The sequence below is a fragment of the Oncorhynchus mykiss genome, chromosome 18, assembly GCF_057628025.1.
Source record: "Oncorhynchus mykiss isolate SJ-2025 chromosome 18, ASM5762802v1, whole genome shotgun sequence".
Classification (NCBI taxonomy): Eukaryota; Metazoa; Chordata; class Actinopteri; order Salmoniformes; family Salmonidae; genus Oncorhynchus; species Oncorhynchus mykiss.
Window position 1 is genome coordinate 71787264 of NC_143039.1, and position 14133 is coordinate 71801396.

The following is a 14133-nucleotide window of genomic DNA, read 5'->3' on the forward strand; positions in this document are numbered from 1 at the left end:
AATTAAGATCCTGCATCTGTACCAAGTCACAAAACATCCGTTAGTGATACAGGCCACACAGGTGTCGTTTTACTGCTTGTTCTTAGACTACAGTACTGTATTTGGGGTGAGAAATCAGTGCTAGAACCATTGAACAGAAGTCTAAAAACATCCGTTAGCAACAATGACTGTAGGTCAGCAGTGGTCGTGGCAACAATGACTGTAGGTTAGCAATGGCCGCATAGGTGTCTGTTCTGCTACTCTTCTGTGGTTCTGTGGGGTGAACAATAGTCTTGTTCGACAATGCAGTCGAAAACCAAGCCAGGCGGCTGCCGACTGACTGATCTACAAATTGCCTTGTATTATAAATAACTATTCATTATTATTTGTAGATCAGTCAGTCAGTCACCATTTATCCATAATGCATCACAGTTGTGATGGTCTTGAACACATCCAATGACTGCTAGAAACACTGTTCTGAATAATCAAATACAACTAAAATCTGTTAGAGATAACAAGGCCATACAGGTGTTTATCTGACTGTTCTGGTCTGAGGACCAGCAGCTGTTGCGCTGAGAGGATCAGACCAGGGGAGAGGCAGGGAGCAGGCAGGGAGCACGCAGGGAGCAGGCTAGGAGCAGGTAGGACTCCAGACCAGGGAGCAGGCAGGACTCCAGACCAGGGAGCAGGCAGGGAGCAGGTAGGACTGCCGACTCCACTGTCTGTGTAAAAGGACATCATGGGTCTCAAGTATCTATAAATTATATCTATATATCTAATTATCCAAGTCAGGATATCTATGATCAGGCAAAAAAAAAGGTGATTTATCATATGATCCTGTTATTTTCTCTCTCTTTCTCTCTCTTGAATGACTATTGTTCCACTGCTTCAGAGGAGAAAAGGGGAGAAATACATTTGCGCCGAATTGTCCCTCGGGTCAAAACTACAGCCAGAGATTGAAAGATTAAAAAAAAAAAAAAGGAAACGGAATGACAAAAAAAGAAAGAAAATGAAAAATATATTGAGAAGAGATTCCAAGAGTAACTCAATACATTACAGTCACAGCAACCTACAGTGGAGACGTATCCAAACAGCTGTCACTGAATATAATTAGACTCAGCGTGAGGAAATGTAAACTATGACAGGGTTAATGATTTTAATTTAGGATCAGCTTTAAGTTGACATTTTGTTCACAGCGATTCCTCTTTCAATCATAATTCATGTGCATTGTGCTCGCATACACACTCGCTCTCACTTTCGAGCCTCTGCCCCTTTGAAACTAATTTAATGCTCAGAGTAAAATACCTTTCAAATAGAATTCAAATAACAGAACAATCCTCTAACATAAAGCAGTGCAGAACAGAACAAGCCTCTAACATAAAGCAGTGCAGAACAGAACAAGCCTCTAGCATAAAGCAGTGCAGAACAAGCCTCTAACATAAAGCAGTGCAGAACAGAACAAGCCTCTAACATAAAGCAGTGCAGAACAGAACAAGCCTCTAGCATAAAGCAGTGCAGTGCAGAACAGAACAAGCCTCTAACATAAAGCAGTGCAGAACAAGCCTCTAACATAAAGCAGTGCAGAACAGAACAAGCCTCTAGCATAAAGCTGTGAGAACAGAACAAGCCTCTAACATAAAGCAGTGCAGAACAGAACAAGCCTCTAGCATAAAGCAGTGCAGTGCAGAACAGAACAAGCCTCTAACATAAAGCAGTGCAGAACAGAACAAGCCTCTAACATAAAGCAGTGCAGAACAGAACAAGCCTCTAGCATAAAGCAGTGCAGAACAGAACAAGCCTCTATCATAAAGCAGTGCAGAACAGAACAAGCCTCTAGCATAAAGCAGTGCAGAACAGAACAAGCCTCTAGCATAAAGCAGTGCAGTGCAGAACAGAACAAGCCTCTAACATAAAGCAGTGCAGAACAGAACAAGCCTCTAGCATAAAGCAGTGCAGAACAGAACAAGCCTCTATCATAAAGCAGTGCAGAACAGAACAAGCATCTAGCATAAAGCAGTGCAGAACAGAACAAGCCTCTAGCATAAAGCAGTGCAGAACAGAACAAGCCTCTAGCATAAAGCAGTGCAGAACAGATCATGCCTCTAACATAAAGCAGTGCAGAACAGAACAAGCCTCTAACATAAAGCAGTGCAGAACAAGCCTCTAACATAAAGCAGTGCAGAACAAGCCTCTAACATAAAGCAGTGCAGAACAGAACAAGCCTCTAACATAAAGCAGTGCAGAACAGAACAAGCCTCTAGCATAAAGCAGTGCAGAACAGAACAAGCCTCTAACATAAAGCAGTGCAGAACAGAACAAGCCTCTAACATAAAGCAGTGCAGAACAGAACAAGCCTCTAACATAAAGCAGTGCAGAACAGAACAAGCCTCTAACATAAAGCAGTGCAGAACAGAACAATCCTCTATCATAAAGCAGTGCAGAACAGAACAAGCCTCTAGCATAAAGCAGTGCAGAACAAGCCTCTAACATAAAGCAGTGCAGAACAGAACAAGCCTCTAACATAAAGCAGTGCAGAACAGAACAAGCCTCTAACATAAAGCAGTGAGAACAGAACAAGCCTCTAACATAAAGCAGTGCAGAACAGAACAAGCCTCTAACATAAAGCAGTGCACTGCAGAACAAGCCTCTAACATAAAGCAGTGCAGAACAAGCCTCTAACATAAAGCAGTGCAGAACAGAACAAGCCTCTAACATAAAGCAGTGCAGAACAAGCCTCTAACATAAAGCAGTGCAGAACAGAACAAGCCTCTAACATAAAGCAGTGCAGAACAGAACAAGCCTATAACATAAAGCAGTGCAGAACAGAACAAGCCTCTAACATAAAGCAGTGCAGAACAGAACAAGCCTCTAGCATAAAGCAGTGCAGTGCAGAACAGAACAAGCCTCTAACATAAAGCAGTGCAGAACAGAACAAGCCTCTAACATAAAGCAGTGCAGAACAGAACAAGCCTCTAACATAAAGCAGTGCAGAACAGAACAAGCCTCTAACTTAAAGCAGTGCAGAACAGAACAAGCCTCTAACATAAAGCAGTGCAGAACAGAACAAGCCTCTAACATAAAGCAGTGCAGAACAGAACAATCCTCTAACATAAAGCAGAGCAGAACAGAACAAGCCTCTAACATAAAGCAGTGCAGAACAGAACAAGCCTCTAACATAAAGCAGAGCAGAACAGAACAAGCCTCTAACATAAAGCAGTGCAGAACAGAACAAGCCTCTAACATAAAGCAGTGCAGAACAGAACAAGCCTCTAACATAAAGCAGTGCAGAACAGAACAAGCCTCTAACATAAAGCAGTGCAGAACAGAACAAGCCTCTAACATAAAGCAGTGCAGAACAGAACAAGCCTCTAACATAAAGCAGTGCAGAACAGATCAAGCCTCTAACATAAAGCAGTGAGAACAGAACAAGCCTCTAGCATAAAGCAGTGCAGAACAGAACAAGCCTCTAACATAAAGCAGTGAGAACAGAACAAGCCTCTAGCATAAAGCTGTGAGAACAGAACAAGCCTCTAACATAAAGCAGTGCAGAACAGAACAAGCCTCTAACATAAAGCAGTGCAGTGCAGAACAGAACAAGCCTCTAACATAAAGCAGTGCAGAACAGAACAAGCCTCTAACATAAAGCAGTGCAGAACAGAACAAGCCTCTAGCATAAAGCAGTGCAGAACAGAACAAGCCTCTAGCATAAAGCAGTGAGAACAGAACAAGCCTCTAACATAAAGCAGTGCAGAACAGAACAAGCCTCTAACATAAAGCAGTGCAGAACAGAACAAGCCTCTAGCATAAAGCAGTGCAGTGCAGAACAGAACAAGCCTCTAACATAAAGCAGTACAGAACAGAACAAGCCTCTAACATAAAGCAGTGCAGAACAGAACAAGCCTCTAACATAAAGCAGTGCAGTGCAGAACAGAACAAGCCTCTAACATAAAGCAGTGCAGAACAGAACAAGCCTCTAACATAAAGCAGTGCAGAACAGAACAAGCCTCTAGCATAAAGCAGTGCAGTGCACAACAGAACAAGCCTCTAACATAAAGCAGTGCAGTGCAGAACAGAACAAGCCTCTAACATAAAGCAGTGCAGAACAGAACAAGCCTCTAACATAAAGCAGTGAGAACAGAACAAGCCTCTAGCATAAAGCAGTGAGAACAGAACAAGCCTCTAACATAAAGCAGTGCAGAACAGAACAAGCCTCTAGCATAAAGCAGTGCAGAACAAGCCTCTAACATAAAGCAGTGCAGAACAGAACAAGCCTCTAACATAAAGCAGTGCAGAACAGAACAAGCCTCTAGCATAAAGCAGTGCAGAACAGAACAAGCCTCTAGCATAAAGCAGTGCAGAACAGATCAAGCCTCTAGCATAAAGCAGTGCAGAACAGAACAAGCCTCTAACATAAAGCAGTGCACTGCAGAACAAGCCTCTAGCATAAAGCAGTGCAGAAGGAGTGAAGTGCTAAAGTGCTAACCTAAAAGGCAATACAGCCACGCTGTGAAAACCACCAATATAACAGTTATAATGAAATATGTGGAACACCTTTTTACATAGAGGAAGAATCAAAAGTTGTGTTGCCTTCACATGAATTGTTTCTAACATTGTTATTGTTTTATTGTTATCAACCACAAAGGACATATGGCCTTACTTTATAGTGGCAGGACCTGTAGCAATACAACAGGACAAAACGACAAGGCTACATCTACCTAAAAGTCTATACATGTGAAGGCTGAGTCAACGGTATTCAGAAAATAGCAGCCTCCTGAGTGGCGCAGCGGTCTAAGACACTGCATCGAAGTGCTTGCGGCGTCACTACAGACGCGGGTTCGATCCCGGGCTGTGTCGCAGCCGGCTGCGACCGGGAGACACATGAGGCAGCGCACAATTGGCCCAGCATTGTCCGGGTTAGGGGAGGGTTTGGCCCATCTTGTCCCATTGCGATCTAGCGACTCCTGTGGCAGGGCGGGCGCATGCACGCTGACACGGTCGGCAGTTGTACGGTGTTTCCTCCGACACATTGGTTCAGCTGGCTTCCAGGTTAAGCGAGCAGTGTGACTTGGCAGGGTCGTGTTTCGGAGGACACATGGCTCTCGGCCTTCACCTCTCCCGAGTCAGTATGGGAGTTGCAGTGATGGGACAAGACTGTAGCTACCAATTGAAAAAAAATCAGCAGTATTCAGAAAAGCCAAACACTCTCTAGGTACATAGACAACATGTACACAACATGGGTTGTGTCCCAAATGGAACCCTATTCCATATGGGGCCTGGTCAAAAGTATTTCACTGAACGCAGCCCTAGAAAGTCCAAGCGATGCAGTGAATTAGAAGTACTGATGAACTAACCTTTTAAGTTTGCATGTAAAGTTAATGATAGGAAACAGCCGGTTCCCAGCGGCACCACCTGATCAAATATGCTGACGATACTGCTTTGGTTAGTCTTCTCGAAGGGGATTAGACGGATCACGGACCATCTCTGAATGATTTTACTGTCTGGTGTGAGTCACCCCATCTATTATTAAATACATCAAAAACAAAGGACATGGTGATTGACTTCGGAAAAAACACTACCATGCACACACCATCACTGATAAAAGGTGAGCCCATTGAAATAGTGGAGGAGAACAAATACCTTGGGCTTGTCATTGACAACAAGCTGTCCTGGGATCAGTGTACTGATCCCAAGAAAGGCCAACAGAGACTGTATTTCCTACGGAAACTGAAGTTTTTTAATGTTGATCTAACCATCAAGGTTCTCTTTTATAAATCATTATTTGAGAGCATTCTGTCCTACTGCTTGACCTGCTGGTTTGGGAATAACAAGGTTGCACAGAAAAATAGGTTGGGCAAAGACAGTCAGGACTGGAACAATCATGGGGCAGCAACAGCAAGAACTGTCATCTCTCTACCTGGTTAGAGCCCTCCATCTCTCTACCTGGACAGAGCCCTTCATCTCTCTACCTGGGCAGAGCCCTCCATCTCTCTACCTGGGCAGAGCCCTCCATCTCTCTACCTGGGCAGAGCCCTCCATCTCTCTACCTGGGCAGAGCCCTCCATCTCTCTACCTGGGCAGAGCCCTCCATCTCTCTACCTCGTCAGAGCCCTCCATCTCTCTACCTGGGCAGAGCCCTCCATCTCTCTACCTGGGCAGAGCCCTCCATCTCTCTACCTCGTCAGAGCCCTCCATCTCTCTACCTGGGCAGAGCCCTCCATCTCTCTACCTCGTCAGAGCCCTCCATCTCTCTACCTGGGCAGAGCCCTCCATCTCTCTACCTGGGCAGAGCCCTCCATCTCTCTACCTGTTGTCTTCATAATGATGGGAGGAGGTTCATTCGTGGCTAGGTGTGTATTCATAATGACGGGAGGAGGTTCATTAGTGGCCAAGTGTTGTCTTCATAATGATGGGAGGAAGTTCATTAGTGGCCAGGTGTTGTATTCATAATGATGGGAGGAGGTCCATTAGTGGCCAGGTGTTGTATTCATAATGATGGGAGGAGGTTCATTAGTGGCAATGGAAAAGTCTGGTGACACTGGTCACAGTTAATCCTGTAGACAGGAGGGATTTACCTGCAGCACTCCCCTGACCTGCAGCACTTCCCTCACCTGCATCACTCCCCTCACCTGCAGCACTACCCTGACCTACACCACTCTCATGACCTGCACCACTCCCCTGACCTGCATCACTCCCCTGGCCTGCACCACTCCCCTCACCTGCACCACTAGCCTGACCTGCACCACTCCCATGACCTGCACCACTACCCTGATCTGCACCACTCCCCTCACCTGCACCACTGCCCTGACCTGCACCACTCCCCTGACCTGCACCACACCCCTCACCTGCATCACTCCCCTCACCTGCAGCAATACCCTGACCTACACCACTCTCATGACCTGCACCACTCCCCTGACCTGCATCACTCCCCTGACCTGCACCACTCCCCTCACCTGCACCACTAGCCTGACCTGCACCACTCCCATGACCTGCACCACTACCCTGATCTGCACCACTCCCCTCACCTGCACCACTCCCCTGACCTGCACCACTCCCCTGACCTGCACCACTCCCCTCACCTACACCACTCCCATGACCTGCACCACTGCCCTGACCTGCACCACTCCCAAGACCTGGACCACTCCCCTGACCTGCACCACTCCCATGACCTGCACCACTCCCCTGACCTGCACCACTCCCCTGACCTGCACCACTCCCATGACCTGCACCATTCCCCTGACGTGCACCACTCCCCTGACCTGCACCACTCCCCTCTCCTGCACCACTCCCCTCACCTGCACCACTCCCCTCACCTGCACCACCCCCTCTACCTGCACCACTCCCATGACCTGCACCACTCCCATGAGCTGCACCACTCCCCTTACTGGCACCATTCCTAAGATCTGCACCACTCCCCTGACCTGCACCACTCCCCTGACCTGCACCACTCCCCTGACCTGCACCACTCCCATGACCTGCACCACTCCCATGACCTGCACACCTCGCCTCACCTGCACCACTCCCATGACCTGCACCACTCCCCTCACCTGCACCACTCCCATGACCTGCACCATTCCCCTGACCTGCACCACTCCCCTCACCTGCACCACTCCCATGACCTGCTCCACTCCCCTCACCGCACCACTCCCCTGATCTGCACCACTCCCCTCACCTGCACCACTCCCATGACCTGCACCACTTCCCTGACCTGCACCACTCCCCTGATCTGCACCACTCCCCTGACTTGCACCACTCCCCTCACCTGCACCACTAGCCTGACCTGCACCACTCCCATGACCTGCACCACTACCCTGATCTGCACCACTCCCCTCACCTGCACCACTCCCCTGACCTGCACCACTCCCCTGACCTGCACCACTCCCCTCACCTACACCACTCCCATGACCTGCACCACTGCCCTGACCTGCACCACTCCCAAGACCTGGACCACTCCCCTGATCTGCACCACTCCAATGACCTGCACCACTCCCCTGACCTGCACCACTCCCACGACCTGCACCATTCCCCTGAGCTGCACCACTCCCCTTACTGGCACCATTCCTAAGATCTGCACCACTCCCCTGACCTGCACCACTCCCCTGACCTGCACCACTCCCCTGACATGCACCACTCCCATGACCTGCACACCTCCCCTCAACTGCACCACTCCCATGACCTGCACCACTCCCCTCACCTGCACCACTCCCATGACCTGCACCATTCCCCTGACCTGCACCACTCCCCTGACCTGCACCACTCCCATGACCATCACCACTCCGCTGACCTGCACCACTTCCCTGACCTGCACCACTCCCCTGACCTGCACCACTCCCCTGACCTGCACCACTCCCATGACCTGCACCACTCCCATGACCTGCACCACTCCCCTCACCTGCACCACTCCCCTCACCTGCACCACTCCCCTCACCTGCACCACTCCCCTGACCTGCACCACTCCCCTAACGTGCACCACTCCCATGACCTGCACCACTCCCCTCACCTGCACCACTCCCCTCACCTGCACCACTCCCCTAACCTGCACCACTCCCCTGACCTGCACCACTCCCCTGATCTGCACCACTCCCCTGACTTGCACCACTCTATTCACCGCTATGATCCACTCCCTGTGCCCTCTGATTCGCCTCACAGCAACAATGGTGAACACTAACTCTTTACCATCCTCATAATCTCCCTGCATTCACAGGGACAACATGACTTATTAACAATATTTGAAATGCTAACCCAATGACACATTCATTGTCATGGCATCTCTGTAGACATTCAGTGCATACAGACATTCCTAACCAGCAGAACAGGTTATGTCTGTCAACAGACAGGGTTAACTATACTAACAGCTGCTGGGTCCTGAAGACATGTCTGACATGGTGAGAAACTTTTCCAAACGTATTGAGGAGTTGTTACGCTACTTAGCTGCTGTGTGCCTTCAGGTGTTGTGGAGCACAGCTGGTTGATGTTGGTATGTTTGTTCAACCCACCCCCTCTCTACCTCCTCCATCTACTACTGTTCTCTCTCTACCTCATCCATCTACTGCTGTTCTCTCTCTACCTCCACCATCTACTGTTGTTCTCTCTCTACCTCCTCCATCTACTGCTGTTCTCTCTCTACCTTCTCCATCTACTGTTGTTCTCTCTCTACCTCCACCATCTACTGTTGTTCTCTCTCTAACTCCTCCATCTACTAATGTTCTCTCTACCTCCTCCATCTACTGCTGTTCTCTCTACCTCCACCATCTACTGTTGTTCTCTCTCTACCTCCTCCATCTACTACTGTTATCTCTCTACCTCCTCCATCTACTATTGTTCTCTCTCTACCTCCACCATCTACTACTGTTCTCCCTCTACCTCCACCATCTACTACTGTTCTCTCTCTATCTCCACCATCTACTACTGTTCTCTCTCTAACTCCTCCATCTACTACTGTTCTCTCTACCTCCTCCATCTACTACTGTTCTCTCTCTACCTCCACCATCTACTACTGTTCTCTCTCTACCCCCTCCTTTTTTGTGGACCCCAGGAAGAATAGCTGCTGCTTCTGCAAAAGCTAATGGGGATCCTAATAAACCAATAAACCCCCTCTCTCCCCCTTCTCTCTCTCTCCATCCCTCCCTCCCCCTTCTCTCTCTCCATCCCTCCCTCCCCCTTCTCTCTCTCCATCCCTCCCTCCCCCTTCTCTCTCTCCATCCATCCCTCCCTCCCCCTTCTCTCTCTCCATCCATCCCTCCCTACCCCTTCTCTCTCTCCATCCCTCCCTCCCCCTTCTCTCTCTCTCCATCCCTCCCTCCCCCTTCTCTCTCTCTCCATCCCTCCCTCCCCCTTTTCCCTCTCTATATCCCTCCCTCCCCCTTCTATCCCCTCCCTCCCTCCCTCCCTCTCTCTTCATCCCTCCCTCCCCCTTCTCTCTCCATCCCTCCCTCCCCCTTCTCTCTTCATCCCTCCCTCCCCCTTCTCTCTCCATCCCTCCCTCCCCCACTAAAAGCCAGATCAGAAACAGCTTTCATTACTCAGGTTCAGTTAGGCCATTAGATGACATTAGAACTCCCTGCTCCACTCTGTCAACAAAAGGGGAAATACGTGAAAACACCAGGATGTTTGTGCCTCCAAAACCTTTTCTCCCCACTCGTCTGGTTTAGAATCTCTGGACTAATATGCTGGCCAATTTTTCATTTATTTTGTAAATGTTTTATTCTATCTTTCTGAGCCTCTTTACTGAGTGGGAACTTCAACTCCCCAAACTCCCCTCAATAGCCCTTAAACCAGACACCGCTCCCCTCGTGTTGTCTACGACACCAGGGGTCAAACTGGAGACCCCATAGCCCCAGTGATTATTACAGCTTCAAATTACCACACACACACACACACACACACACACACACACACACACACACACACACACACACACACACACACACACACACACACCTCTCTATCTGCCTATTGAAGCCCTGTCTCTGTCTAAAGGAATTATTGATGAACTTGAGAAGAACCCCTCTAGTCTTTGCCTATGCCACTGGGATATTGAGAGAATCTAAGAACAGAACTGAATCAAATAAACTGTGTGGAGGAATGGCCTACGGCAGGATTGGAATGGGCTGGATCAAACACATTTAGAGTACATCCCTGACACAAAAGCATTACTTTAATGCTATCCTCTACCTCCGCGGTATTCAAGAGAAGTTTTTAATAAAAGTGAGAGGGATATTTCACCCTTGGAGACCAACACAGGTGTGCCTTTCAACTAGTTTAGAGAAGTTTTCAAAAAACGTAATATTCCTGTTTTTCTGTGATAGTTCCACACTATGAGGTTGAAACAACACTGACATGTTTGTGTAAGGGCTGTTTGAAGCATGTTCAGTTGGGAAAGAACTATTGGCCACATCATGACGTCACAATGTGATCCTATTATAATAGACCAATGACTGTTCATCTGGGTAAGGGAGTGGGCTCTAGACCATCCTATCAGTCAATCAGGGCTGTTTATGTAAATATCTTAACGCCCACACGCTCAGACTGAGCATTTCAAGGGCCAAATATTTAAAAAAATATATATTGTGGAGTTATTTTAAGTAAATAAAACACGTCAGTTATTTATTAGACATAAAGAGATTATTAAAACAATTTTAATAGAACGACTGCATGGGGGCTTTAATAGTGCAACAACACTGATAACAATATTAGTCATCCATGCTGTAAAAATAGAGAGAAAATGTTTGGTGAACACAAGCCAAAACGCACAGCAGCTAGCTAACGCCATATCAGTCCTCACATCATTATCATCATCATCATCATCATCATCATCTCCATCTCTGTCCTCCCATCATCATTACTGTGACCTGACCATGGTCTTAGGTCAGCAGCTTTACACCCCCCCCCCCCCCACACACAAACACATTACAAGCATGCAATGTTTTGTTGGTCGGGGTTAATTGTTAAACACCAGTGAGAGAGATAGAGAGAGAGAGAGAGAGAGACAGAGAGAGAGAGAGAGAGAGAGAGAGATACAGAGAGAGAGAGAGAGAGAGAGAGAGAGAGAGAGAGAGAGAGCAGCACAAACTGCTCCTTAATTCGCACAGACACCAGATCAAGCCATAACAGGTCTGTGCCATGGCTAGCCACCAGCCGCCTCTGCATCGCTACTACTGATGGAAAATGGGAGCTGTGTGTCACGGTGTGTGATCTCCATACCTCAAGGAGATGTTGAGGCTTCACGGTGGCTTGTTTAGCGGTGTGTGTGTGTCTGTGTATATGTATGTTTGCACACACCTGTGTGTGTTTGTATATGTATGTTTGCACACACCTGTGTGTGTGTTTGTGTGTGCATGCATCCATGTGTGTGTGTGCGTGTGTTTGTGCGTGTGTATGTGTGTGTGTGAGTGTGTGCGTGTGTGTGTGAGTGTGGCAGAGCAGAGTCTCATTAAGACAGGGGGAAGCTGGGAGTCAGGACTCTCTATCTGTTACTGGCACAGCCTTTACATAGAGAGCCTGCAGGCTATGACTGTCATGAGAGGAGAAAGGAGAAGGCCACACAGTGGTAACAGCATAGGGCTTTAGGTTGCACTGACTGACATGTGTGAGAATTCAATAGAATATAATACTCTTCAGTGGACTACTCCAGAGGATTTGCCATTGTGGTTGAAAAGAAAGTGCAGTGGACAGACAGACAAACAAATACGTTTCTCTCTGTCTTCCTGTTAAGGTTAACTAACTACTAGCCGTTAACTACAAGCTTCACCCCATTGATCTATGTGCGTGCGTGCACAGGGGTGGAGTTTGGTTTTTGGAGTAGCACCAGTCCCACTCCCACCCACAAGGTGGCGATAGAAACAATTTTAGTTTTTGTCTTGTAATTTTGTGAAAGCAAGGAAGACTTGCCTTCCCTTTTGCTTGTAGTAGCTAGCTGGCAGCTTGGCTAGCTGGCTTTAGCCTGGTTAAAAACATAGCAAGTTAGCTAGCGTTTTTAGCTTCCCACATCTCAATGTGAAATAATCATATTTATAATTAAAAAAATAGGACCTGGCCAATATTGTTCTACTTGACGGTGTAAACTACAACATTATCCCAATTTAATACGCTGCTTGTGTATTTATTAACATCAGCAAAAAAATACGTCATCATGTTTTGGTCACAGATAAAAAAAAGCACCTGGCTAGCTAGTTGGCTACAGTAGCGTCTACCATTTCACAATCACCTGGACTCACTAGTTATTACTTTCTAAACAAAATACCTTTTTGGGTGGAATCTTGTTGTTCGGGTTACTGTCTGAAATGTCGCTACGATTATATTTGGCTATCAATGCAAAATAGGCTACTTTGATGAATAGCCTATAGATCCGACAAAGGAACCAAGCGACATCACTTGTCCCGCGGCTGCTGCAGGAATTATACGGATTGTCTCAATATTCCGGGTAGTAAAAAAGTATGTAAAATGCTAGAGCGTATCACAAGGAGCCGCCATTTTGTAACGAAAAAACGCCATCGCAACGCTCCGAATCTTGCGTCTGTGTAGAGCTTGTAGTAAACTTTACACATCAAAAAGGCCACCAGAGTTTAATTGGCGTTGTGGTTCAGCTCGTCAAAGAGGAAAGGCAACTGGGATAAATTATCCAGATTAGTGATAAAAGTATTGATGTCATAGCATTTATAATTTATGGCAATGAATGATGTAATTGGAAATGCAATCATGTATTAATTGTGGTGCTGATGTGGCTTTTTGAAAAAAAAAAAGGTAAACACTTTTTCACCAATTAAAATCCCTCCTCCTCTTCACTCTCATGACGTATCTCCCCCAAATAAAATCTGTCAACTGTAACTAACGTTGAGACAGAGCAACCCATGTCACGGGTTAAAACCTGAGAATATGAAGGGAATTTGAGAAAGGAGAGTATTAAACTTTGTGAGGCTGAGCACAAACCTGGTTCTTATGCTTTAAAAAAAAAAACCTTCCTTTACTTTGCCTTGCCCCATGTAAACATTCTAGGCGATCGATGACTCATAAACTAAGTCATGGTAACTCAAATAATATTGTCGATCAATGCTAGAAACCCCAGAGCCCTTCTGAGTCCCTTTAAGCCTGAGCTGTCACGAAAAATTATTATTCAACATTTCCTTAAGGTTATGGTCTAATCTCCACCCCCGCCCTGATCCTTTCACACACTGCGTCGACACGCCTTAGATAATGACTTAACCACGCTGCACAACCTTGCCACACCCGAGCCCGGCGTCTGCCAGGGCTGCTAATGTCTCCCCAATCCAGAACTATCCAGAAAGACAACAAAGAAAAAGAGAAATGCCAAAGACGGCCAAGATAGACTTCGAGAGACTGGAAAAACACACCAAAACACATTATTCATATCCACACAGTCCAGTTCTGGTGTTAAGGGACAAAATGTGCTTTTTTTTAAAAATATATCAGACAATGATGCATTCTGGATGGAGAGCTCGCAGGAAGTGCTGTGGTCCCCACGGGTAGCAAACAGTTTCTCAATGTTCTGTGTCATTGAGGTTGATTGAAACGTGGGTGAAGCACAGCAGATGGGAGCAGGAAATGATGCCAGAGCTTTGTGGGATAACCCGCCGCCACATCCTCCCTCGGTCCAGTCCAGCTCAAAGTGAACGCACCAGGAATTGAGTGGATGAAAAT

The 14133-nt window shown here is 47.1% G+C and overlaps 1 protein-coding gene across 6 annotated transcripts in view; it reads right to left on the reverse strand.

The window, feature by feature from the left end:
- LOC110496680 (trichorhinophalangeal syndrome I) overlaps positions 1-14133 on the reverse strand; it is a 226967-nt gene that overhangs the window by 108440 nt on the left and 104394 nt on the right. The gene's annotated exons all lie outside the window — the stretch shown is intronic.